General features: G+C 43.7%; 1 protein-coding gene across 1 annotated transcript in view; it reads left to right on the top strand.

Moving 5' to 3' along the window:
• Positions 1-27586, top strand: part of KIAA1549L (KIAA1549 like) — a 282463-nt gene that overhangs the window by 83071 nt on the left and 171806 nt on the right. The gene's annotated exons all lie outside the window — the stretch shown is intronic.

Here is a 27586-nt window from a genome sequence, read left to right as displayed (position 1 = left end):
AATGTTGTAGGAACATCAACAAATCGTTTTTTAAATATCCCCAGGAAGGTAGAAGTAAGTATTGAAAGAGGGAGCATGGATGTGCTCTGGGTCGTATTGGGTCTGGGCAGAAATGGTCCTCCAGTGAAGTTTTTTGGTTCGTTTTTGTTTCTTAAATAACAGCTTTATTGAGATATAATTTGCATGTCATAAAATTCGCCCATTTAAAGTGTACAACTGAGTGGTTTTTATATATTCACAGAGTTGTCCAACCATCAACACTCACTCATTTTGCAGTGTTTTCATCACCCCTGCAAATAAGCCCTGTACACATCAGCAGTCACTCCCTATTCCCCCTTCCTGTCAGTCCTAGGCAACAACTACTTTCTGTTTCTGTGGATTTGCCTATTCTGTGCGGCCTCTTGTGTGTAGCTTCTCTTACTTAGTGTGCCGTTTTCAGGGTTTATCCATGTTTCAGCAAATATCAGAACTTCGTTCCTTTTTATTGCTGAACAATGTTCTATATGTGTGTGTAACCTTGTTCGTCCATTCATTCATTGATGGATTGGGTTGTTTCCACTTTTTGGAATTGTGAATAATGGTGCTATGAACATTTATGTGAAAGTTTTTGTGTGGATATATGTTTTCAGTTCTCTCTAGGAGTGGCATTGCTGGGTCATATGGTAACTCTATGTTTACTCATTTGAAGAACTGCCAAACTGTTTTCCCAAAGTTTCCAAGGCACTGTTTTACATTCCCACCAGCAGTGTAAGAGGGTCCCAACGTCTCCACATACTCATCAACACTTGCTATTGTCTGTCTTTTTGATTTTAGCCATCCTAGTGGATGTGACTTGGTATCTTATTGTGGCTTTGGTTTGCATTACCCTGGTGGTTTGATCATGTAGAGTGTCTTTTCATGTGCTTATTGACCGTTTGTATGTCATCATTGGAGAAATGTCAATTGAAATCCCTTGCCCATTAACATATTTTTAAATAGGTTTTTTTTTTTAGAGCAGTTTTAAGTTCACAGCAAAATTGAGTGGAAGGTAGGAGAGTTCCTACACACCCCCTGCCCCCATACACACATAGCCTCCCCAACTATCAACATCCTGCACCAGACTGGTACATTGTTACAGCTGGTGAACCTGCATTAACACAAAGTCATTATCACCCAAAGTCAGTAGTTTATGTTAGGGTTCACTCTTGGTGTTGTACATTCTAGGGTTCACTCTTGGTGTTGTACGTTCTGTGGGTTTTGACATATGTATAATAACATGTGTTCACCATACAGTATCTATCATACGGAATTGTTTTACTGCCCTAAAAGCCTTTCATGCTCCACCTATTCATCCCTCTTGCCCCCCTAACTCCTGGCAATCACTGATCTTTTCACTGTCTCCATAGTTTTTGCCTTTTCTGAAATGTCATATAGTTATAATCTTACAGTTAGCCTTTTCATATTGGATCTTCCAAAGTGGCTGCACCATTTTGCATTCCCACCAGCAATGAATGAGAGTTCCTATTGTTCCATATTTATACTAGCATTTGGTGATGTCAACATTTTAGGTTTTTGCCATTCTAATAGATATATGAGGTATCTCATTATTGTTTCTTTCATTCATTTTAAAATTGATTTATTTTTCTTTTTGTTGAGTTGTAAGGGTTCTTTATGTATTCTGGATATAAATTATATATCCTTATCAGATATGTAATTTGCAAATACTTTCTGCTATTCTTTGGGGTTTTTTTCACTTTCTTGATGGTATCCTCTGAAGCACAAATGTTTTTAATTCTGATGAAGTTCAGTTTATCTGTTTTTTTTGTGGCTTGTGCTTTTGGTGTCATATCTAAGAAACCATTGCCTAATTCAAGGTCATGAAGATTTAGTCCTATATTTTCTTCTAAGAGTTTTATAGTTGATGCTCTTACATTTCAATTGATGATGTATTTTGAATTAACTTTTGTATATGATATTAGATGGGAGTCCAACTTCATTCTTTTTTTTTAAATCTTACTAAATATTTATTTATTTATTTTAATATCTTTATTGGAGTATAATTGCTTTACAAATGGTGTGTTAGTTTCTGCTTTATAACAAAGTGAATCAGCTATACATATACATATATCCCCATATCTCCTCCCTCTTGCATCTCCCTCTCACCCTCCCTATCCCACCCCTCTAGGTGGTCACAAAGCACCGAGCTGATCTCCCTGTGCTATGCAGCTGCTTCCCACTAGCTATCTATTTTACATTTGGTAGTATATATAAGTCCATGCCACTCTCTCACTTCGTCCCTGCTTACCCTTCCCCCTCCCCGTGTCCTCAAGTCCATTCTCTACATCTGCGTCTTTATTCCTGTTCTGCCCCAGGTTCTTCAGAACCTTTTTTTTTTTTTAGATTCCATATATATGTGTTCGCATATGGTATTTATTTTTCTCTTTCCGACTTCACTCTGTATGACAGACTCTAGGTCTGTCCACCTCACTATAAATAACTCAATTTCGTTTCTTTTTATGGCTGAGTAATATTCCATTGTATATATGGGCCACATCTTCTTTATCCATTCATCTGTCGATGGACACTTCAGTGGCTTCCATGTCCTGGCTATTGTAAATAGAGCTGCAATGAACATTGTGGTACATGACTCTCAACTTCATCCTTTTACATGTGGATATCCAGCTGTCCCAGTACTGTTTGTTGAAGTGACATCCTTTCCCATCGAAGGTCTTGGAACCTTTGTAAAAAATCAATTGATCAAAAAAAAAAAAAATAAGTCAATTGATCGTAAATGTAAGGGTTTATTTCTGGACTCTAAATCTTATTCTGTTGAGCTGTAAGTCTATCCTTGTGCCAGTATCAGTCTCCATTATTGTAGCTTTGTGGTAAGTTTTGAAATCAAGAAGTGTGAATTCTTTGGCTTTAAAAAAAAACACATCATTTTGTCTATTCTGGGTCCCTGCATGGAGTTTTTATCGCTAGAATTCCATTTCCACTTAAGATTCTGGCTTCAGAAAGAAGGGGGCAGGGTTAGTGGCTGACGGAGGGGATAATGACTGAGCATAATGTTGCTGCAGTGTGATTCAGTCCTTTGTTCCGGTGTCCATGGTAACACAGGTACTTCAGTAGGTTTCTTACATTCTGAGGGAAATGTCTTTGAACACCACTACCACCCCCCAACTTTTCATGGCTTAGAGAAGCTGAAAGCCCTTTTTAAAACTTCTTTGAACATCCTCAGACTCGTGATCCCAGGGTCTCCCCTGTCTAGCACCTGCAGCTGGGTGGGCCATCTCAGATTCTTTCCCCGTGGCACCTTTGGTGACAGACTTAGCCACCTCGTTGGTTCTATAAATCATGCAATCATGCCAAGCATTTTGCAACTTTGGTAGACTGCCAGTGAAAATCGGCAGCTCACTTGGAGTAGTTCTGCAGGGTAGGTAATATTCTTCCATCTCAGTCACCCTTTCTTCTCTCTCTCCTCAGTCCCTTCATTCCAGATCTCCCTCTCCCCTTCTCTAGTGCTTGATGCTCAGTTATACAGAACAGCTTTCCTCTTTCTTAGACGCCTCATTCAGGCTTTGGAGATATAACTTGTAGCCCAAGGAGCTCAGCAAAGCCTTTATGCAACAGCAGCAGATGTCTCTCTAAGAGGGATTCTCCTCACCACCTGCTAAGAGAAGAAAACCTTTTCCATCTCCTTTCTTACGTTAACTCGCAGCAAAGTCTGTCAGCTCTACCAGGGAATTTGTTAGGCAGGTGCAGATCCGACATGAGCTCTGGTAGGAAGGAACAGGGAGCCAGGTTTCTGAGGTCCTTCCTGGATCCAACATTTTGGGAGTCTGGGAATCCTTAGATTCCTTATCAGAACCTCTTCAACATTTTCATGAAAGCAACCAGACAGTGGCTTAAACATTCATGGCTTTATTTTCTTGTGTAAAAAGTCCAGAGTTAGGCAGCTCAGAGCTGGCATGCAGGCTCCTTGCAACCTGCTGCTCTGATGTCCTTAGAGGACCACCTTGGGATCCAAGATGGCTGCTTGAGCTCTCTGCTTCACGTCTACATTCCTTTCAGCAGGAAAAAGAAAGACAAAGACAGCGTGCCTTTTCCCTTTAAGGACACTTCCTGGAAGTGACAGACAACACTTCCACCTACATTTAATTGACCAAATCTTAGTCATATGGCCACACAAAGGAGACTGGGAACTGTAATTCCAAGGACCATGTGCCTAGTTAAAAGCAGAGTGTTCCAATACTTTCTCTGGACTTGGTGATAACACTTCACTTCCCAGAAGGCTGGACTTGGGCTCATGAGGCTCTGTGGGAACTGGTGTTTAGGGCCTTTGGATTCCATCATGTGACCAGGAGCAAGAGTAGGGGGTGACTTGGGAGGCAGACACACTGTAATTACCAAACCGGAAGCACGGTGCAGGGTATAAAATAGGGCCACAAGAAATGTTTGTTGGAAGAACAAAAGAACAAGTGAATTTACTGCACCTACAGTTCAGACTTGCATGGCTGTGGTTGTAGTGTCCTTTGGGGGCTTTTTTGATGCTGTTCGCTTTAACCCACCAAGCTTTTATTGAGCATCTATTACATGCCAAGAAATCAGGAATTGAGGGAAATCAAAGATGAATAACCATGGTGCCTACCTTCAAGGAGCTTCCGTCTAGTGGGAAAGACAGGAAGCAAACAGAAATTTCAATGTCAGTATTCGGTATGAGGAAGCCCATAGGAGGGGCACCCAACCCAATCTCTGGAGAACAGGGGACAGACGCCTCCTGGAGGAGGTGATGCCCAAGGCAAGTCTTAAGGATTGCTTAGGAATCATCCCAGCGTTGAAGGAAGGGAGAGAAAAGCATGTGTGAAGGGTCATTGGTGAGACGAACTGTCAGTAGTTGGAAGTGACCAGACTATAGTTATCTTGTCAAGGCCCCCGTTTTATCACCCCTCTCCTTTGGCCATCAGTGTTCTGTAATACCCTTTGCCTAAAGAACGTAGTCCCCACTTCCGGTCATGGCATTCAGGGCTCACCACCCTGTTGGTCTCCTACCCATGCTCCTTTCTAATCATATCGGTTTGGCCCCCATTCCCTGAACATGTTCCTCTTTCCCACATCTTGGCTGATTGTATAATCTCTGCATAGAGTAACTTTTCCTAGCTTCTCCTCTGGTCAAGGCTTATCTCCTTTTGGGAAGTTCTAACTAAGACGTCACCTTGTTTGTGAAGCCTTAAATTTGTCCTGAATTGGACCTGCTTTGCCTGTCTCCCGTGGTTCCAGGACTCACGTTTCACCATGTCGCGCTGATCACCTTCAATTCTATACCGTAGTCACATACCTGTTTACCTTGCCCATCGCTCTTCTGTGAACAACCTGAGGGTAGGGACGCAAGGCTGAGTCATTTTTATGTCGCGATTCTTTACTAAAAGAGCGACATGAAAGCACACCCACTTTAGACTCAAATCTGGGCTCGATACTGCACTCAGGCAGGCGTGATGTGCCTTGGGGAAACCCTTTCCCTGCCCTGGCTTCCCAGCTTGCTCATTTGTACGAGAGAGATAACAATAATCACCACAGCAAGGAGTGGGTTGGATGATTAGATGAAATAACATAGGTGAAGTGTATTTCATAGAAACCGGCACATAATAGGGGCTCAGGAATACTTGCCACATGAAACGGGCTGCGACCTGATCGCTGCTGTTTGTTTTGGTCCTGTTTTTTCCAGGCCGGGGGTCTTGGGGCCTGTCATCCTCATACACAGTCTCATGTGAGAAATGGTGTGGGCATTCTAATTATTTGGTGCTGTAGACTTTTTTTTTAATGAAGGAGGGCTGCAAGATTTTACATGTTCAGGGGAATATCCAAGGGAATTGAAAGCCAGGAAGAATATGCATCTTCAGGGCATGTGGTTTTGAAAACCCTGTGTGTGTGGATTTGCCGGTTGCTGCTGCAGAGCTGTGACCACTGAAAGCTAGGAGAGTGAAGAAGCAGGTGCGTCTCATTCTCCTGCAGTGATGTTCTGAGCAGAGAGGGTCAGGGCTCCATATACTCACTAACCCATAATTCTTCACCTCCTCTTCTCCTTCCTGATATAGTCCTGATCCATGTAAGCAGGAGACAGTTGTTTTTTTTTTTTTTTTTTTTTTTAGGCGACAGTTTTTCCTCTTCTGATTCTGTGACTGTTAGTGTATGGATGTGTATTTATTTATTTTTTCCTTAGCCTTGTTCAAAATAAGAATTTGCCGTGGTGAGCTTGTAAATATAGCCTATCTCTCTGCAGTTTCGTGGCTGTTAAGCAGAGGTGCATGTCGGAATTGCCTGGGAAACTTAAAAAAAATACAGATTCCATGCCCCCTCCATCCTGGCCCTCCCTGGGTGGTGATTCACTAAATCTAGAGTGGGCTGGGGCACATCTGGAAACTTCGCCAAGTCCCCAGGTGTGTCTATCCCTGGTTGAGAAGCTTGGCTCCACATCACCCGAATGGTCTTGTAAAATCTGGAAACCCCACACAACTGGCTAGAGTGACAGCCTGTGTGAGAGACGGCAAGTTTGAATGCCACTCAGGAAATTTATTACTGAGCTGAGATGGGCAAGCTGCCAGGCTGACGGCGTTAAAGGGAACGAGAGTGCAGTTTTGTTGAAAGAGAAGTTTCCTCTGCAATCAGGGCAGTCGGCTAACGAGCATGCAGACCATGCTGATTAGGGAATAAGGCATTTAGAGGAATGAATGGGGGTGTGTGTGCTCACTGAGAAGGCTCACCCCCATCTCTCAGTGTGGGCAGCAGAGAGGCTGGGGCCAGACGTTGGACTAGAGAGAACCTCAGGTCTAGTCAGCAAAAGTCAAGTTCAGAGAGGTTATCTGAGAAAAGGAGGAACAGGTAGATGCTATAGGGCCAGAGTCCTGAACACTTTTATTTTTATTTATTTATTTATTTATTTATTTTTTGTGGTATGCGTGCCTCTCACTGTTGTGGCCTCTCCCGTTGCGGAGCACAGGCTCCGGACGCGCAGGCTTAGCAGCCATGGCTCACGGGCCCAGCCGCTCCGCGGCATGTGGGATCCTCCCGGACCGGGGCACGAACCTGCGTCCCCTGCATCGGCAGGCGGACTCTCAACCACTGCGCCACCAGGGAAGCCCGAGTCCTGAACACGTTTGATGCAGTAATCTTTTAAAAACATGAGTCAGATCATGTCACCCTTTTGCTTAAAACTCTCCAATGAATTCCCATTGTGCTTAGAATGAAATCCAGACTCCATACAATGGCCTGCTAGCACCTACCTGCCCATCTCTGCGTAGCTGGTTCCTTTTCATTGTTCAGGTCTCAGCTCAGATGTCTCCTTGTGAGGCCTTTCTTGTGCACCTCCTCCCAATGTCACTTTGAAATGCATTACCCTGTTTTATCTTTGCTTTTTCATAGAGTTTATCACCACATAAAAATCTCTCATTTATTTCCTTACTTGTGTACTTGCTGGTTTGCTTCTCTATCCGTCTCTTCCATCAGAATGCAGGTTCCATGAGAGCAGACCTATGTACCTGGTTCGATTCTGTATTCCCAGCACCTGGAACAGTGCTAGCCACAGAGTGGGAGCTCAGTAAATAATTAATCAAGTGAATGAATGAATGAGTGAATGCAGATTCTAGATCTCAAGCCAGTAAGCTGGAGTCCAGACTGTAGTTCTAGCAGCTTGGGGTCGGCAACCAGGGCAAAGGCAGTCACACATCGGAGCTGAGAAGGGAGCCCAGTCAGCTCTGTCTGTGTAGGAGTCTCCTTACAGCCTCCTCAGTGGGACCTGAGCCCAAGGGGAGGAAAAGTGTCCACTGGGTAGATTGGCCCCCAGTGCACTGAGGAGGGAGCTGGGGAGTCTGCCTCTGACACCTCAGAAAGGGTGAATGTACATTTAACAAGATGTAGAAATCCAGTGAAGTATGACTCACACAAATGTTCTCTCCGACCTTCTGTCCAATGCGATGGAACACAATGAATTTTAAGATGTAAGATGTTTAATGTGGGGTTTTTTAGAAAGGCACCATGATGATGAACAATTTGTGGTGGAGTGTGCCTGGGAGGGGTGTCCAGGGACACATGCACACGCAAAGAACTCACATCCCTTTGTGCACAATTCTCTTTGGCTAGGTCCTCACTTTTTGAGCTGCATTAAGGTGCCACTTGCTTTGGAAACCATTGCCCCAGGGCCATGGGAGGTGTTCTGATTTGCAGTCCCTTGGCCTGAGCACATCCTACCCGCCCAGGGTCATCAGTTACCTGTTCCCTCTCACACCCCCAGGACTGCGAGCGCCTCAAAGGACTGTGTTGTTTGTCTTTATTTCCCTCTCACCGAGCACAGTGCCTGACCCACAGTAGGTCGTAGTAAATGTTGGTTAAATGCACAAACACATGCACACACGTGTCACTGCAGGAACATATTTTGGCTTTGTCTCAGTTCAGGGAAACAGGGAATAGTCCCAGGGGCACAGAGCACTTGATCTGCTAAAATAGCTCGTGGTTTGGAAACCTGCAAAATACAGGTTAGACGAGCAGGCCACATTTGGACAACAGGCTGGGGTCCAGCCAGGGAGGGTGTTGGCTTGTCCCAGAGAAGGGCAAGGCTTGAGTTTTTCTCTGGGATTTACTTCCCTAGCATAAAAGGGCACAGGAGGGGAAAAATCCCCAACAGTAGTTAAAGCCATTGTCTTCAGCACGCAGATCCCTCTGACCTTGAACTCACTGATGACATGGTATCAATTGCACCTGCAGTCCCACGGCAGCAGCTGCTAGCAGAAGCCATGCTAACAGGGCTCTGGGAGAGTTTTGTTCCAGCCTGACCAGCACAGCTGGCTTTGCCGCCTCAGCCTGGGCAGGGGTTTCTGTAAAGCTGTGTCTTGCAGGGATTGCAGTTTTGTCTTGGGAAAAACACAGATTGACCTGAACTGGTTGAGGGGAGGAACAGAGAGAAAGAGGTTTCTCAGGCTTTGCAGAGCTCTTATAACCACATGGAGCAGATTTTCCAAGTTGATGGGCTTTGCCTGCAGAAGGCTGCATAGCACCGAGGGAGGGCGGGTCGGGAGTCCTCGGTTTCCGTCCTCTGAAGAGCCGGTCACAGAGAGTAATGGCATCTTTCCCAGCGGATTTTTTATTTCGTCCTTCAGGTAAAGAGTAATCTATGATTTTGCCTTAGGTGGACTGATAGAACGACCACAGTCCCAAGCCTTTTACTCGAATCATCTCATTTAATCCACACAATATTATTATCCCCATTTTCACAAATGAGAAAACTGAGACTTGGAGAGGCTAAGCAGGTTGTCCCTTAAAGCCACCGGTTAGTAAATGACAAAGCCCAGATTTGAATCCAACACAGTTAAAGATGTATATGGGACATATACAGATCTGCAGAACTTCAGAGTTTTCCTTCTCAGGAGTGAACCTTGTAATGTCTTTGTCCTCTTTGCCTTTCTTTGGATAGAGAGGAGATGGCCAAGGTCTGTGGATTTGCCAGCTGGGGTCTGGAGTGTCAGGGGGTGTCCTGGGGTAGCTGTCAGCTGCCCTGTGGTGACTGGGGAGGCTCTGAGGCAAGGCCAGAGGGCATTCAAGCCACACACAGACCACCCAGGAGCAGCCACCTGGCCTTTCCTCCTCTGGGATTGGCCAGTGTTAGGAAGAAAAGCCAGGATATGGAATTTACGAATGGCTTGTCCAGGGATGGGGTTGGGGGGCTTCCAGATTGAGAGAGGTTGGCAAAGAGTGAAAATAAATCCTCAACCCAAAAGTAAGGCAGCATTGGGCAGGAGGTCTGGGCTACACAGATGACAAGCTGGTCATTGAAGTGGCTGAGCCAGAGAGAAAGGCTGGGAAGCGCCAGGAATAGAATAGGGAATCAGTGGGAAATTTAAAAGTTGAATTAGAAAATCTGAAATGAAAGCAGCGTCGGGGGGATATGAGAAGGCTCTCAGTTGTACTGGCATAATAGATCTTGTGATTCTCAAACCTTTTCTCCTGTTGTCAAGAGCATAACCTTAGGTCTGAACATTGAATTGAGATGTGTGTTTTTAGCAGAATTGTTGGGAGGGAAAACAAGAGCCAATACTGGCCCAGTTTGGTAGAGAATTAGACTTATTTTAAAAGAGAAAAAAGAAAGAAGAAGAAAAGATAGGACTGTCAGGACCAAGCAAGGGTGGGAGAAGAGAGCTGAGAACTCTACCCAGGGTCTCCATTTAGAAGTTGTAATATGTTTAGCAGGCAGGAATTTGTTTCAAAAGACTGGGCTACAAGAGACATCCTGTTAGCTTATTTTCCTAAATCGAGTTAAATTTGGCTGTAGGCCTCCACTTATCAGGGTTGGAGGCAGGTTCTTATTAATGGTGTGTGTGTGTGGTTTTCAACAGTTTTACTGATACAAAATTCACACACCAAACAATTCACCCTTGAAAGTATATAATTCAGTGACTATATATTCAGAGAGTTATGCAAGCATTACAATTTTAGAACATTTTTGTTACTTTAAAAAGAAACCCTGTATTCATTCTCCTACTTTCCCCCAACCCTCCCAGCCCTAGGCAACCACCAGTCTACGTTCAGTCTCTATGGACTCGCTTATTCTGGACACTTAAATAAATGGGATCATACAATATGTAGTCCATTGTGAACTGGCTTCTTTCGTTTAGCATAATGTTTGCAAGGTTCATCTATGTTGTAGTATTTATCAGAACTTCATTCCTTTCTATGGCTGAGTGACAGTCCATTGTGTAGATATGCCTCACTTTATTTACCCAGTCGCCAGTTGATCTTTGCTTTTCTCCACCTTCTTGCTGTTACGAATGCTGCTGTGCGCATGTGTATAAAGGGGTTCCTCATAAGTTTGGGGGATCTCTGGTCTTCAGTCCCCATGAAGACCACAAGATGCTCATTTCCCAAATCTGTGTGGCCCATTTGAAAGTTAGTGGTTCTTCTATTCTCCGTATCCTCTTAGATCCCCCTGCCAGACTCTGCAAAGGGATGGCCACTGTTTGCAAGGCTGGACTTATGGCTCTGTTCCCTGGCAGCCATGTGCCACTCCCATCAGAAGCCCAGCTACCTCCTAGGATATCACGTGGAAGGAGCAATCTGCCTTTGCTGCTACTTAAAGGACATGGCAACGACACCATCCTCCACTAAATCTACCATCACCAACATATTTTTTTTCCTGTATAATTGCACCAGCATTGAATTTTGCCATTTGTATTTATTTTAGTTTAATGTGTGCAGTTATGTCTTAAGTCATTTTAGTTTGTTTTGCTATAATGCCTAGGGATGGTACATTTCTCTCTCTCCTTTCTCTTTCCTTTCTTTCTCTCTCTTCTTCCTTCCTTCCTTCCTCTCTTTCTTTCCTTTTTTCTTTCCTTCCCCTTCCTTCCTCTCTCTCTCTCTCTTTCTTTTTTTCTTTTTCTTCTGTTTACATTTCCTTTGGGCTAAGTGAACCATCTCCTCTGGCCCACTTAATGAATACAGTCTGGGCTTTTTGTATATATTTATATAAGTTCTTTTTTTTTATATCAGTTCTTTATACATACTATTTTTGAATAGTGAAAGTTTTATCAGTTATGTTTGTCCTATTTCCACATTACTTTTTATTTATTTATTTTTCAAACCCGTTGATCTTTTCTCTTTTATTTCTTTAATAGTAAGACCATTCTCTCATCTTCATTTTTCATTTCTAATATAATTCTGGTAGTTCTAATACATAATCCGTTGCCCTGTTTGAAATTTATTTTGTATCACCAGGACCTAAGGTACAACAAATCATTTTTATTTAAGTTGGCATTTAACAGTAGTTATTTTTTTCACTTTTGTATTGCTTCTAATATGTAATTTTTTTACATTCCTTTAATAGTTTGAATTATGTTTCTGAAGTGTATGTCAGACCAGTGATACTTGTTTTTTTGTTAATACATTTATTTATTTTTGGCTGCGTTGTGTCTTTGTTGCTGTGTGCGGGCTTTCTCCAGTTGCAGCGAGCGGGGGCTACTCTTCATTGCGGTGTGTGGGCTTCTCATTGTGGTGGCTTCTCTTGTTGCGGAGCATGGGCTCTAGGTGCACGGGCTTCAGCAGTTGTGGCGCACGGGCTTAGTTGCTCTGCGGCATGTGGGATCTTCCCGGACCAGGGCTCGAACCCGTGTCCCCTGTGTTGGCAGGTGGACTCTCAACCACTGCGCCACCTGGGAAGGCCCCAGTGATACTCGTTTTTAGTGAAGCTGCATACAATTTCGATGACTGCGGCTTTATAGTTTACAGTCCAGTAGGGTGGATCCACCCTCATTTCTTCAAAAAAAGTCTGTGATTCCTTATTTCTCCAGATGAGTTTTACTCATCTGTCTGGTTCTCGAAAGTATTCCAACAGGTCTTAGTAGATAATGGATTAATTTGTGTCAACATAGGACATGTAGTCATCTTTACCAACTGAACCATCTCTATGCCCTTAGCTGTCCCCTTTAAGCCCGTGGACTCATCCCACGTCCCCCATAAATGCCCAGCCCCCTGCTTCCTCCTCTTTCTTTCAGAGGAAGTTGGAAATTTACCCTTGGAACAGGGAACATCACTCCATTTATTCCAATTTTCTTTATTTCTCTTAACAGAGTTTTACAATTTTCTTTAAGCATTGTGCATCTCAAGTTAAATGAATGTGCAGGAATTTAACATTTTATATTATTATTGCAAATAGCATTTTTCCCTGACTTTTTATTTTTAAGCTGTCTGGCACTAGTATAAGCAAAGGTTATTGATATTTGAAGATTCATTTTATATCCACAATTTTGAGCAAGTCATTTTCTGGTTAATTTTGAATTTTCTAGGAACATGAACATGTCATCTGGAAATACTGATACTTCCATTTTTTTTTTCCTTCACTATCTTTGCACTTTATTTTTTCTTAAATAGTTATCTACGAATATTTCTAGAGCTAGGTTAAATAGAGATGGTAACAATGGGGCATTGCTGTTTTGTTTGCAGTGGGTATAAAACTGATGCTTCACAGTATATATGCTTAGCCCTTCCACTAGGCTAAGACAGAAATTCTGTACCATTTTTTTTTAAAAATTTTATTTATTTATTTATTTATTTTTGGCTGTGTTGGGTCTTCGTTTCTGTGCGAGGGCTTTCTCTAGTTGCGGCGAGCGGGGGCCACTCTTCATTGCAGTGCGCGGGCCTCACACTGTCGCGGCCTCTCTTGTTGCGGAGCACAAGCTCCAGACGCGCAGGCTCAGTAGTTGTGGCTCACAGGCCCAGTTGCTCCGCGGCATGTGGGATCTTCCCAGACCAGGGCTCAAACCGTGTCCCCTGCATTGGCAGGCGGACTCTCAACCACTGCGCCACCAGGGAAGCCCCTGTACCATTTTTAAAAAGAAATTAATTAAAAATTAATGCTGAATTTCGCTGAGTTCCTTGTTGGCACACTTAATAATTATATGTATCTAAGGACTTTCTTTGAATATGCTACATTGTAAAAATAGTTTTTAAAATTTGTGCTAGATTTACATGACTGGGACAAACTCTACTTGGTTATAATGATTTTATCTTATTTAAATTAATTAATTTGATAGGTAAGAAGTGGATTTATTTAGAGAGAAACACACTCCACAGACAGAGTGTGGGCCATCTCAGAAGGTGAGAAAGGCACCAGGCTATGGGGTTGTCAGTTTTTATAGAGGTGGGTAATTTATAGGCTAATGAGTGGGAGGCGTATTCCTGCTATTTCAGGAAGGGGCGGTGATTTCCAGGAATTGGGCCACCGCCCACTTTTTGCTCCTTATGGTCGCCTGGGAACTGTCATGGCACCGCTGGGTGTGTCATTTAGCTTGCTGATGTGTTACAGTGAGTCTATACTGAGGCTCCAGGTCTAGTGGAAGTGTCCGCCATCTTGGGCCCATTTGGTTTTAGTCAGTTTATGTCATGTCCTTGGTCTATGTCATTCTTTCAAAGGTTGTGCCTTGCCCCCTTCCCTCCTGTTTTATTCCCCCCTCAAAGATTTTACTCCCATATTCTTATGGGAAGCAGAAGTGTGATAGCCCGTCTTCTGTAACTGCTTCAAGGCTGAGTAGGGGCATCGACCCTGCCTGTCAGGGAGTAAAAATCACTGGATGCCTGATCTAGGGGCCCCAGGGACAGGACAGGTCCTTGTTTTAAGTCAGTGTGGGCTGGAATCCTCGCATGGCCATCATCTTGGTGTGGAACTATTGTAACTGCTTCCGTAGCCTTTCTGTGAATCTCCTTGATGAGGAAGCACTTTTTGTAACAGCATCAGAGTACAAAAATATTTATAAATGACAAAAGACTTAAAAGGCATGCTTAAACATGATTTTAGATGCTACCCCTTCCAAGGTAGTCTCCCAACCAGGTGTTAGTGCCCAAAAAGTTGTCACAAAGAAACGGCACAGAAGACATTCCCAACAGTGTTGACGACGAGCAGGGGTTGGTCTAGCTTATCACTGTCCTTTCATGGTCACCAGCTGAAACCATGTACCTCAGACTGGGACTCGAACCCATGCAGCCGGGACTGGAACCCAGCCAAAACCCACAGTCTTCCAACTGAGATCACACACCCGGTTTCAGGACTTAATGAAGCTCAGGTTCTTGATGTCTTGTCGCAGAAAGAATTCAGTGACAGACAAAGTGATAGGTAAGAAGTGGATTTATTTAGAGAGAAACACACTCCACAGAGTGTGGGCCGTCTCAGAAGGCAAGAGCAGGCTACTTGGTTATTAATGATTTTAAATGTCAGTGTTTCCCTGATATTTTCATAAGACAGAAACCACTACCCAGCTTCCTTCTCCCCATTTCCTTCCTTTGTTCCTTCTCCCCCATCCTCTTTTTTCCTCTTTTCCTCTCTCCTCCTTTTCCCTCCTCTCCCCTTCTCTCCCTTCCTCTTCTTTTTCTTCCCTCCATTTGTCCTTCCTTCATCCCTTGCTTTTGGTGGTGCCTTTGTCAGGTTTGGGAGTCGAGGCCTTTATTTCATAAACTAACCTAGTTTATGAAGGTTAGTTCTAGAATATGAGATACTGCCCCCCCACCAGTAAGTAGAATATGAGATCCTTTATTTAATAAGTGGGTTGGAGAAATTTTCCTGTGAGTCAAGTAGTAGCAAATATCTTATTTGAGGGGTGGACAAGGGGATTGGAAGTTGTGCAGGAGAATCCTACATTCTGGGGTGCCCTTTAGGAGACTGATATGCCAGCCTTGAGTGGAATGACTTTGGGGAGATATGGATGGATAAACGATTCAGGGGTTGGATACATTCACCTAGAGAGAAGAGCTGATCTAGAATGGTGGGCTTGACACTTACACATGGTGAAAGACACATTGTGAGGGTAGAGTTTATTCCATTTGGCATACAACTGAGCATGACAGCCAAGGAGGCAGGACAGGCACATGTTTTCTGCTCTCAGACCGTCTCTGTCTCTGGTAGTTATCCTTCCAACCAAAGAATTAGCTTGGCCATTTGGTCTTGGTCTTTGGGTCTGGAAAATATTCTTCGTGGTCAGGTACTGTCCATGCTCTGAGGGCTGCATGTGGCTTCATTTGCGGGTAGGTCCTCCCCAGATCCTTCTCTTTTCCTAAATGTGAAGGGTAGACTCTTAAGGTTATTCTTATTATTCCAACCATAACTCTTACTTTTAGAGGCAGCTCATGGATCTTCTCTTTGAATTTCAAGTTTAGAAAGCTGTTAAGTGCAAGTCTCCAGACCTCTCTTTGACTTCAGTCCTGCACCTGAATCTGCGGCTTTGTTGATTGATATCCACATAGAAGTTGTCTTTCACGTGAGGACCTTTGTCTTTATCGCTGCCCTCTTAGGATCTCAGCATCATTGCATTTGTTTTCCTTTTTTCTGTTGGTGCCTGTGTCACAGGGTGTGGATCTTCATTCTGTTTCCAGTTATGGCTGTTCCTTCTGCCTTGGAGGCAGTGTGGTGTGTTGATACGGGCAAGGGCTCTGCCTGGGTTCTAACACCAGCTCCACCACTTAGAGTCACAGTTAAATAACTTGGCCAGTTATTTATCTCTGGTGTAACATGACGTCTCCAACTCTGTGATGAGAATCATGACCACTCTTTCCGTAGAGCTGTGAGAATGTGCTTATCCATATGTAAGGCTTTGTACAGTGTCTGATAGAAGTGAGTGTTCTATAAATACTAGTTGTAGCTTTATTGTTACAGTCTACCGGTGTGGTAAAGCTATAAATTAGGTTTTCTGTGGTTCTGTGTGTTCTCTGTTAAAAAATTCTGACTCTGATTACAATGTGTGTGTGTGTTTTACCCCACATCACCAAGCAATTCTCTGGCACCAGCTGGGTCTCCCACAATTCAACTCAATTCAACACTGTCTACCCAGATTCCACAGGTGAAGGGCTCAGTCCCACAAGACTCTCCCTGCTTCAGGTGCCAGTCATAAGTCCAGGTTGTTACCTGTGCTTCTGACCAACTGGCTATAAATCAGAGATATGTACCACCCCCCTCCTTGGGTTTGATTAATTTGCTAGAGAGGCTCACAGAACTCAGGAAACTCCTTTACTCACTAGATTACTGGCTTATTACCAAGAATATTAAAGGATACAAATCAACAGCCAGATGAAGAGGTACATAGGGCGAGGTCCCGAACAAAGGGGCTTCTGTCCTTGTGGAGTTTGAGGCCAGGCATGGTGGCATGTGGAAGTGTTCTGTTTCACCAACCTGGAAGCTCTCGGAACTGTGTCTTTTGAGTTTTTATGGAGGCTTCATTGCATAGGTATGATTGATTAACTCATCAGCCATTGATGATTGATTCAACCTCCAGCCCTTGTCCTCTTTCTGGAGGTCAGTGTGGTGGGACTGAAGGTTCTAACCCTTTAATTGCACCGTTGGTTCTCCTGGCAGCCCCCATCCTTAGGTGCTATGCCAAAGCCATCTCGTTAGCATAAGAAAAGACACCTTTATCTTGGGACTTGGGAAATTCAGGGGTTTTAGGAGCTCTGTGCCAGGAACAGTGGATGAAGACCAAATATACATTTCTTATTATAAATCGTAGTATCACACCATAATATCAGTGTTTTACCCCGCCCTCCCTTTTTTCAGTCCCACTCTAGAGTTTGTAATTTTACTGTGGTACCGTTACTTCACTGCCCAATCTTGCTTTGATAATTCATTTCTTCCTGCATCTTTTAAATAAGTAGTCATGTGTCATGCTCCTACTGGCCTTCAGAAGGCACCAAGCCAATCAGGCCATTTTAAGGATCACCTGTCCACTTCTCCGCCCCTACTTGATCCCAGTATACTTGGGTTGCTTTTTCATCTCTCTGGGTCAGGCTTTCCTCAGCCCCTGACTTTGGCAGCTGCCATCGGCCCAGCACAGATCCGGCTTCCTTCTTTGGCACTCATAGCTCAGATCTTGAACCTTACAACCCAGGTTGGGACTTAATTTGTTACTGAACCTTGGTGCTTCCCGTGGTCAGGTAAGAGCCCCCCGTTCTAACGCAGCATTTGGTCATCTTGCCAACTTGCCCTTTGGAGTCAACAAAGCTTTTGAGGATCTGTGTCTTTTAAAATTGGTTTTAGAGCATACCTTGCTTGGTTTTATTACTGTTTCTGTTGGTTTAAGGCATTTTTTTATTTTGGCCAATTTGGTTCGGAGGGAATCCCCTGGGGATGCTGCCGTTCAACTTGTTGAAAAAAAATTGAACTACTATACATTTACTTTATGTATGAAATTATACTCTGTATAATTAACTTAACTAAGTCTCTATAATAAGTGATATTATACTCAGAACAATGTTTTATTAAAGGCTAATAGATGATCTTCGATAGGAGAGACACTGTAACAGCTTTTCATCTTGTCATCTCACAAAGGACAAATTATCCTTTGAATCATTGTCTATATCTAGCAATTCTTTTAACATCTTTCAAATGTCAAGGTCTTTCCAGATTAAAGAAGAAAAGAATCTATGAATAACTCAACCAAGGAGCTGCCTGCAAAACTCAATTTCTGCTGGTGATTAGGTATGTCACAGAAATCTGGTTACTGATGATGGAGCAGGTATTCTCAGTCTTGTTCGAGCCAAGACTGACTTTGGCCCATTCATTCCTAACAGTTTTTTTTTTTTTTTAAATTGGAACCACTACATTACCGTCATACACTTTGTGGATCCATGAAAACAAGTGGCTTTAATCATTCTCAACAGAGCCTGCCCGTGATGAATATCAAGAAATATTACATGGATTCCCTAGTAATTGATTATTCACTCAATCAGAAATAAATTGCATTTCTTCACTATGCCTTGACCTGTAGGAGGCCCACTAACGGGGAAAAGATAACATCTAATAAAGAAAAGGCTGGTTGTTTTTCGAGATGTCAAAGTGTCGAGGTCAGGTTCCACCAAGGACAGGGTCATTTGAGAAGATTATGAGCCGTCTCTTTTCTTGGCTCCAGGTATAGCTCATTTGCAAGATTCTTGCAGACCACAGAGACTGATTTGGAGGGGTGGAGCTGCATGGTGGGAGGGTGATATGTACTGACCAAAAGGTACAGTCCACTAGATGGAGGCAGTTTGCTGGATGAAGAGCTCTGGAGGCAGGGACTGTGGTCTATTGTTTTTGTAATCCTTAGCAGCTGATACACAGAAGGTCTTGACTGTTCATTGAATGGCTGAGTGATTGCCATGGGGCTTTGGGAAATGGAATGTTCTAGCAAAGCTCTAGCATTTCAGTGTTGGAAGCTCTTCTTTCCCCTCTTGTCCTCAAAAGTCCATGAGCTGAAGCATTGGTTTGTAACTATGAATGCATTTTAGAATCACTTGGGAACGGTAAAAAAAAAAAAAAAAAAAGTGACACTTGGGCCCATGCTCAGAGATTCCGATTTAATTAATCTGGGGTAGGACCCAGGCATCAGCTTTTTCCAGAAGTTTTCTCATGTGACACTAATGTCCAGCCAGGGATGAGGACTCCTGGACTAAGAGAAAGACCAGTGTAATGGTCTGAAGTTGAAAACCCAAGATCCCGTGTGTTAGACTCCACAGCTGAGCAGGGTTGGTTGGGGAGCCTGCTAATGAGTAAGAACTCTGTGTCCTCTCTGTAGCTGAAATCTTGGAAATTAAATCTAGAATCATCTTTTAGAGGAAAGATGATTTTCAGGGGGCAGAATGATAGAGTAATCCAGGAAATGGGCTGTGAGAGACTTAGATTCTGGTCCATCTTCTTATAACTAGCTGTGATCTTGGCCAAAACACCTAACGTCTTGGAATCCCAGCTTTCTCATTGGTGAAACAAAGACTTCAAATTTTAGAATCTTTCCAGTTCTAAATATGATTTGGTAAATGTGCCTTTTTGTGCTGACCCACTCCCTCAGTAGTCAGTCTATGATGTTTGTGGTGCCCAAACCCGAAGAGAGTGTTAGGAAAGTGAGTTACACTGATGTCATAATTATTTACATTCCCTGCTCTAGTCTATGGACAATTCCTGAATGTGGATAAGTCCATCTACAGGTATGTTCCCCCTCAATTTTCTTGAAGAACAAACATTAAAGGATGGCAAAAGGACTAAGTCTAATTATTTTAGTTGTCAAAAATATTTATATTGATCAAATACTGTGTGTCTAGGGCTTCCCTGGTGGCGCAGTGGTTGAGAGTCCGCCCGCCGATGCAGGGGACACGGGTTCATGCCCGCGGTCCGGGAAGATCCCACATGCCGCGGAGCGGCTGGACCCGTGAGCCATGGCTGCTGAGTCTGCATGTCCAGAGCCTGTGCTCCGCAACGGGAGAGGCCATGACAGGGAGAGGCCTGCGTACTGCAAAAAAAACCAAAAAACAAACTGTATGTCTAATGGGAAGGAAGGCCAAAGTTATCAATGTTTATTAATTGTTTGCCATGTACTAGATGCTGTTTTAGGAACTCTATGCCTGTCTTCTCATTCAATACTCACAACGACCATACGAGGTAGATTCTATTATTATCCCAAATTTCCGGGTGCAGAAATTGAGGCACATAAATGTTAATTAACGTGCCTAAGGTTACTATCCAGGAAGTAACAGATCAGAGTTTTGAATTCAGGAAGACTAGTTCCTAACCACTAAGTCATATTGCCTGTGGAATAACAGCTTTCATTTCTATGATGCATTCACTTATAAGAGCCTGTCATCTGCCTGAGAGCCCTGTGAAGTGTTATTCTTATCTCCGTTTTCAGGATCGGCTCAGAGAGTATGAATAATTTATTCAAGATCATCCAGTTTGTGTGCAACAGTGCTTGGAGTTGAACTTGGTCCTGACTCCAGATCTGGTGTTCTTTTCATTCTCTTTAAACATTTGCACAGCACTTAACAGTTTATAATGCATTTCTACATTTGCTATGTTGTTAAATGTTCACAACAACCCTATGAGATAAACTGGGAAAAATGTGACTGTTGTACTGCGCAGCTGTAGTTAGGTGGCACACTAGATGCTATACCAGATATGCCCTGAAATTGCTGACTTAACACAATATCAGTTTATTTCTCACTCATACAGAGTCTAGTCAGTAATGAAGGTGATTCACTGCATGAAGTCATCATTCAGGGGCCCAGGCTGATGGAGGTGCTGCCCTCCTCATCCCATGATCTCCAAAGTTACTCCATCCAGCAGCATACTGGGGAAAGAGTGGAGGATCCCACAGGAGGCTTTGATGGGCCAGGCCTGGAAGTGGTATCTGTCTCTTCCAACTGCATCCCATTGGCCGAGACAGTCCATGGCCACTCCAGACAGAATGGAGGTCTGCAAAATGTAGTCTAGATGTGTGCTCAGGAATGAAGGAAAATGGGTTTGGTGAACAGCTGGCCAGATTCTGCTGCAGTAGTTAAAAATGATGAAAACATCAAATATTACTAATTCTTGCTATATGCCAGGCACTCCGTAATCTCAATAATTTACAAACATTATGTCAGTAAATTCTCATAACCGTCTTTGAGATAAGTTACTACTTCTTACAGATGCAGAATTTGAGAGACATGAAATCAAGCGACTTGCTCAAGGTCAAAGAGATAGATGATAAGTAGCCAATCTTGAATTCAGGCCCAGGTCTCTCTGACTTTGGAATCAATATTCATAACCACTCTGCAAGTTTTACATCTTCTTAGGGCAAGTCAGGAGAGTGGGGTTCCAGTCCCACTTTTGTCATTAATAGTACAGCATAGACCTTGAGTGATGAGGCAGCTAAGCATGTTGGGGAGCACTGATTAGTTTCCCTCTCTTATCCAAGGCCCAGGCCGTGAAGGGTCTGAGTCTCGTGTGGGAGTTGATAGAACTACTTAATTTACTTCAGATTAGCCAGGCTTTTCTAAATCCTGCATCCGTATACATTCAAGCAGATGTAAAAGTCTTTTCCCTTGATTATTCCTGGCGCATTCTCCTTGCAGCTCCAGTTAGGTGTGTTAGCAGGGACCCAGGTGCCCGATTTTTCGTTGACATTTAACACAAAGCTTTTCAAGTTCTTATATGCCCATGCATCACCTGGGATCGTATTAAAATGCAGATTCTGCTTCAGCAGGTCTGGGGTGGGGCCTGAGAGTCTGCATTTCTCACAAGCCCCCAGGTCATGCCCACTTTGCTAGCCCATCAACCACGTTTTGAATAGTAAGGATCTGGTATCTGTGTAGCAGAATCGGACCGCTCCCTCCTCCTTTGTTCCTATCTGTCACTTCACTCGTTATAGTGTACTACAGCTAATGGGGTAGATGGCTGTCTTCTCAACTAGAATCTGAGTTTCTTGAAGACTGAGACCATTTATACCTGAAAATTCTATGGCTGGCTTAGTGCCTGATTCATAATCATTGCTGAATCCATGTGTTTTGAGTGGACAACTAATGACTGCAAGTGCGAGTATGGAGCGAGGCTTCATGGAATCCTGCCCTTGAGGCACTGTCAAGGGCATTGCCTCTCACCCTATAGGGTGCTATGTGAAAACAGTTGGCCATCTGCAGGTCCCACAGGGCTTTTGATCCTTTTTGGTTCCTTCACCGTTCGTATGACAATACAAAACAAATGCAAGACCAAAGAGTAGAAGGATACATAGGGAAATTGTCTGGCTAATGTTAATTTGGTGGGTGTGGGAGGAGGGATCTGAAATACACAATCCATAATGTTCCAAGCAGCCAAGGTTGACTAGTTACAGTTCCTATTTGTCTATTTTCTTGTAGGTACTAGGTTTTGAATGTGGGAGTACTTTCCAAACTAAAAAATGAAGATCACCATAAAATATATATCTTTCCCCAACAAATCCCTTTTCACATTTTTCTACAGAAAAATCTGTTTTCTCTAAAGAAACAGAATCTGAGGGCTATAGTTGTCTGAAAATGGGATGGTATCGACCCATTTTGTAAAGACACTCCTTCCCCCCAAGTAGTGGACCCTTGAGGTTACCTGAGGTGGCTGGTTCCTGCAGTTCTCACCAGTGACAGACCACTGACAAGAAAAAGAGGACATGAATGTCAAGTGTTAGAGGAGAGATCTGGTTTCCGTCCGAGGTTCAGATGGCTTAGAAACAGGATCTGTTTGTAGAAGGTGAGATCTAGGAAGGGAGTCAGAATAGGCAAGGAGAAGAAGAAGGTAAAGTTTCTGAAAGATTGTCAGGCTAAGCCTTTCTGTGGATCACCACAAAAGTCTGCTGGGACCCGTGGTACCTCTGCCCAGGAGGGCACATACATGCACAACTGTGCATATGATTGCAGCAAGTTCAGGGTGCCTTTGGGCCCCAGATTAAGACCAGTGTTACCCCTTCGAGTGACAAGACATGAAGACTAGGGTATGGATAACATGGGGCAGGATTTAAAGAGGTTCTGTCTCTCTCTCATCTATTCCCAAATGGAATTTCATGTGGGTACTAGTTATGGACATGGTTCTACCTTGTGTTATTTAGGCTGTTCAGAGAAAGTTTAGCTTCTTTTCAGACACTGATACAATCTCAGAGACGATCAGAGATGTCAAGAGCCTTGATAATTGGGCTGCATAGGTCATGGCATTAGTTCTGCTCCTTTAGCAAGATTGGATTTTATTGTCCCAGGCATGGGTACAATGTTCCCTATCAAAAGTTATTCCAGGGACTTCCCTGGTGGCGCAGTGGTTAAGAATCCGCCTGCCAATGCAGGGGATACGGGTTCGAGCCCTGGTCCAGGAAGATCCCACATGCCGCGGAGCAACTAAGCCCGTGCACCACAACTACTGAGCCTGCGCTCTAGAGCCCACGAGCCACAACTACTGAGCCTGTGTGCCACAACTACTGAAGCCGGCGTGCCTAGAGCCCGTGCTTGGCAACAAGAGAAGCTACTGCAACGAGAAGCCCACGCACCGCAATGAAGAGTAGCCCCTGCTCGACGCAACTAGAGAAAGTCTGCTCGCAGCAACAAAGACCCAACGCAGCCAAAAATAAATAAATAAATATCCTTCAAAAAAACCCAAAAAGCTATTCCACATACTCTGTTCATTATTTTATCTGCCTGCAGTACTGTCATCAGATGAATACCAATCATTTTGGTGGATAGTTCCCAGTGCTGTTTGGAGTAACTGTTTTTCAGCTCGGTTAACATTAGCATTTGCAGTAACAAGGCAGGGAGCGGGGGGCGGGGGGTGGGGAGAGGGAGATGATGCCGTTTATGTTCATCTCCAGGAAAACACAGTGTTTTCTTTTAGCGGGAGTCCATGCAGTTGTCATGATTTCTAATTTAAAGAAAGAACAGGAATCCTCATTGTCTGACTTGCACCTCCGCTTCCTGAAAGTGATGAGAGAAGGTCTTGGTCCCTCTCCTTGGAACTTGGCTCATTGCAGCAATAGTGAAGTTTTCATTTGAGCTGCAGCTGGGATGGTGAACTTAACTGTGCACATTAATGTGATGCTTGGGGCATCATACACCTAGGTCTCTGAGTTCCTGCTGTGTTGAAAAGGGTGATCCTGGTAAAACACAAAATTCCAGAATCGTGGAGACTGTTTCCCATGGGTTTGTGTATCAATTAAATTATGCCTTTATATCTAAAAACAAAATGATGGTGAATTGTCATTTTGATCTTTTGGCTGCCCAACCTCCATTTGCTCGCCTAATAGCACCCTAGTCCCCTTTTGGGGAATTACCTTTTCCCCAGTGCTACAGTCTGGCAGGCTAGTAACCACGTGCCCTGTCTTCCCCTAGCTAAGGGGCAGGCTTGTGAATCAAACTAAGCCAGTAGCACCCTCCCTCCCCTGGGATTTCAGTCTTGAATAGCCTGACTAAGGGACTGAAGATGATTGGAGAGCAGTCATTTCTAACAACAGGTCTCCAGTAAGAGCAGTCCTGTACGAGGCCAGTTAAGTCAGAGTCCCAGAGGACGAGGTCAAGACATCAATATTCTTTCTTTATTTTATTTATTCTTTATTTATTTTTTTGACTGTGTTGGGTCTTCGTTGCTGCGCACAGGCTTTTCTCTAGTTGCAGAGAGTGGGGGCTACTCTTCGTTGTGGTGTGCAGGCTTCTCATTGCCGTAGCTTCTCTTGTTGTGGAGCATGGGCTCTAGGTGCATGGGCTTCAGTAGTTGCAGCACGCAGGCCCTAGAGCGCGTGGGCTTCAGTAGTTGTGGCATGTGGTCTCTAAAGCACAGGCTCTGTAGTTGTGGTGCACGGGCTTAGTTGTTCCGCGGCAGTGGAATCTTCCCGGATGAAGGATTGAACCCATGCCCCCTGCACTGGCAGGGAGATTCTTAAGCAGTGCGCCACCAGGGAAGTCCGACATCAATATTATTTAAAAGCTTTAAAATCTCCCCCGATGATTCAAGTGTGCAGCCAGGATAAGAACCATTGCCAAAGAGACTGTTCCAGAGCCTCCAGACCTGCCTGCCTGGTTTCCACACCTAATTCACCTTCTTGTTGAATCTGTGAGTTACTAAAAACCTTCTTTTAAATCCTCGAATTATTTAAATTAATCAGAGTTTGTTTTGTTTCTTGTAGCAGATGACCCCAATATTAAAATAAAAAACAGTCATATGTATATGTTTTACTCTGAACCCAATTCAAGTTAAGCCACCTTGCCAAGAAACCCAAAACTCATGGATTTGACAGCTTAAAGCCAATAATTACTCTTCCTTTCCTAATGGAAAAGCCAAATCCACTCATGAAAGGTAAGCCCATTATTCCACCAACACAAAGACTGGGGATTTGCATGGTATTAGGAAAACTTTTTAAGAATCCCTGGAAGACTTAAGCAAAAGGACACTCTAAGTACCAACATGCCCTCTTTTCCTTCTCTACCTGCTAGAGATAAATTAACATGTAGCCAAATAGCTACTTACTGGCAGCAAACGTGTGAATCAGGGACTTTGCAGGCACTCTTCAAAGGCAGTTGGCAACAGGAGGGCTTTCTGGACCTTCAAAGAGTTTTTAAGTGCCTTAGATTTTCCAGTTGGCATCACAGAAGAGGAAATTGTAGCTTTGAGAATGAGGGTGATAAGTGGCCAGTGAAAATGGAAAATTTTCCAAAAGCCAGATTTCATTTAGATTGTGTTGCAAATCCGGAAGAGAGCCACTTGGGCTTGCTGCTTCTCCCCTGGGTACACAGCTGAATTTCAGGCTTTGGAACAAAGGTGCAGAGGCATCTCATGCAGCTTTCCTGTGAGAAGAAAGAATTTGTAATTTGTGAATATTTATCTGCATTTATAGTCACATCGCCTTTTTTTTTTCCCCAGCAAAGCATTTTTATTTTTTTTAATAGATCTTCATTGGAGTATAATTGCTTCACAATACTGTGTTAGTTTCTGTTGTCCAACAAAGTGAATCAGCCATATGCATACAGATGCCCCATGTCCCCTCCCTCTTTTTTTTTTTAAACATTCACAGAATATATATTTTTAAAATTTATTTATTTATTTTTGGCTGTGTTGGGTCTTCGTTTCTGTGCGAGGGCTTTCTCCAGTTGCGGCGAGCGGGAGCCACTTTTCATCGCGGTACGCGGGCCTCTCACTGTTGCGGCCTCTCCCGTTGCGAAGCACAGGCTCCAGACGCGCAGGCTCAGTAGTTGTGGCTCACGGGCCCAGCCGCTCCGCCGCATGTGGGATCTTCCCAGACCGGGGCACGAACCCGCGTCCCCTGCATTGGCAGGCAGATTCTTAACCACTGCGCCACCAGGGAAACCCCTCCCCTCCCTCTTGAGCCTCCCTCCCACCCTCCCTATCCCACCGCTCCAGGTCATCGCAAAGCACCAAGCTGATCTACCTGTGCTATGCTTCTGCTTCCCACTAGCTAACTAACTATTTTACATTCGGTAGTGTATATATGTCGATGCTACTCTCTCACTTCGCCCCAGCTTCCCCCTCCCACCCTGTGTCCTCAAGTCCATTCTCTATGTCTACATCTTTATTCCTGCCCTGCAACTAGGTTCATCAGTACCTTTTTTTTTTTAGATTCCATATATATGCATCAGCATACGGTATTTGTTTTTCTCTTTCTGACTTAACTCCACTCTGTATGACAGACTCTTGGTCCATCCACCTCACTACAAATAACTCAGTTTCGTTTCTTTTTATGGCTAATATTCCATTGAATATATGTGCCACATCTTCTTTATCCATTCATCTGTCGATGGACACTTAGTTTGCTTCCATGTCCTGGCTATTGTAAATAGTGCTGCAATGAACATTGTGGTACATGACTCTTTTTGAATTATGGTTTTCTCAGGGTATATGCCCAGTAGTGGGATTGCTGGGTCGTATGGTAGTTCTATTTTTAGTTTTTTAAGGAACCTCCATACTGTTCTCCATAGTGGCTGTATCTATTTACATTCCCACCAACAGTGCAGGAGGGTTCTCTTTTCACCACACCCTTTCCAGCATTTATTGTTCCTAGATTTTTTGGTGATGGCCATTCTGACCCGTGTGAGGTGATACCTCATTGTAGTTTTGATTTGCATTTCTCTAATAATTAGTGATGTTGAGCATCTTTTCATGTGCCTCTTGGCCATCTGTATGTCTTCCTTGGTGAAATGTCTATTTAGGTCTTCCACCCATTTTTTGACTGGATTGTTTGTTTTTTGATATTGAGCTCCATGAGCTGTTTGTATATTTTTGGAGATTAATCCTTTGTCTGTTATTTCATTTGCAAATATTTAATCATAGTCAAACATTGAAGCAGAATGGTCTTGATAGGAAATAAATACATTCTTTATTCAGTGTGAAGAAAGGAGAACTATGCCTTGTTGTAAAAAGATTCACACACTTCTAGTCCTTGGGGATTGTTGTCATGTGTATTAACGGCCTTCTTAGGCCACTTGCAGAGATCAGAAGTTGGAATGCAGTTGTCACTTTAAAACTCTTTGATCTCCTTTCACCCATAGACAAACAACCCCTGAAGTCATTGGACTTCCTTATAATATCTGGGAATAGGGGTTTAGGATCCCAGGACCTCTGGGTTGGGCAGCACTGGAGGGGGTGTCAGTGGCAGCCATTGATGTAGTGCTGGCAGCCCTTCTGCAACGCTGTTTTAGTCTAATGCATATCTCAGCTTACTATGCCCAACGTACAGCTTTGGAATTCTACTCCCAGACATGTTCCTCCCATTTCGGTATGGATGGCATCTTCAGTGGGGATGCCTTCTCAGCCTCTCCACTGTCACTCCTTATATTCAATGACCATAGA

This window comes from Globicephala melas, chromosome 8, assembly GCF_963455315.2.
Source record: "Globicephala melas chromosome 8, mGloMel1.2, whole genome shotgun sequence".
In the NCBI taxonomy this organism is placed as follows: Eukaryota; Metazoa; Chordata; class Mammalia; order Artiodactyla; family Delphinidae; genus Globicephala; species Globicephala melas.
The sequence above is the reverse complement of the archived record's forward strand: the minus strand, read 5'-3'. Positions and strand labels throughout refer to the sequence as shown.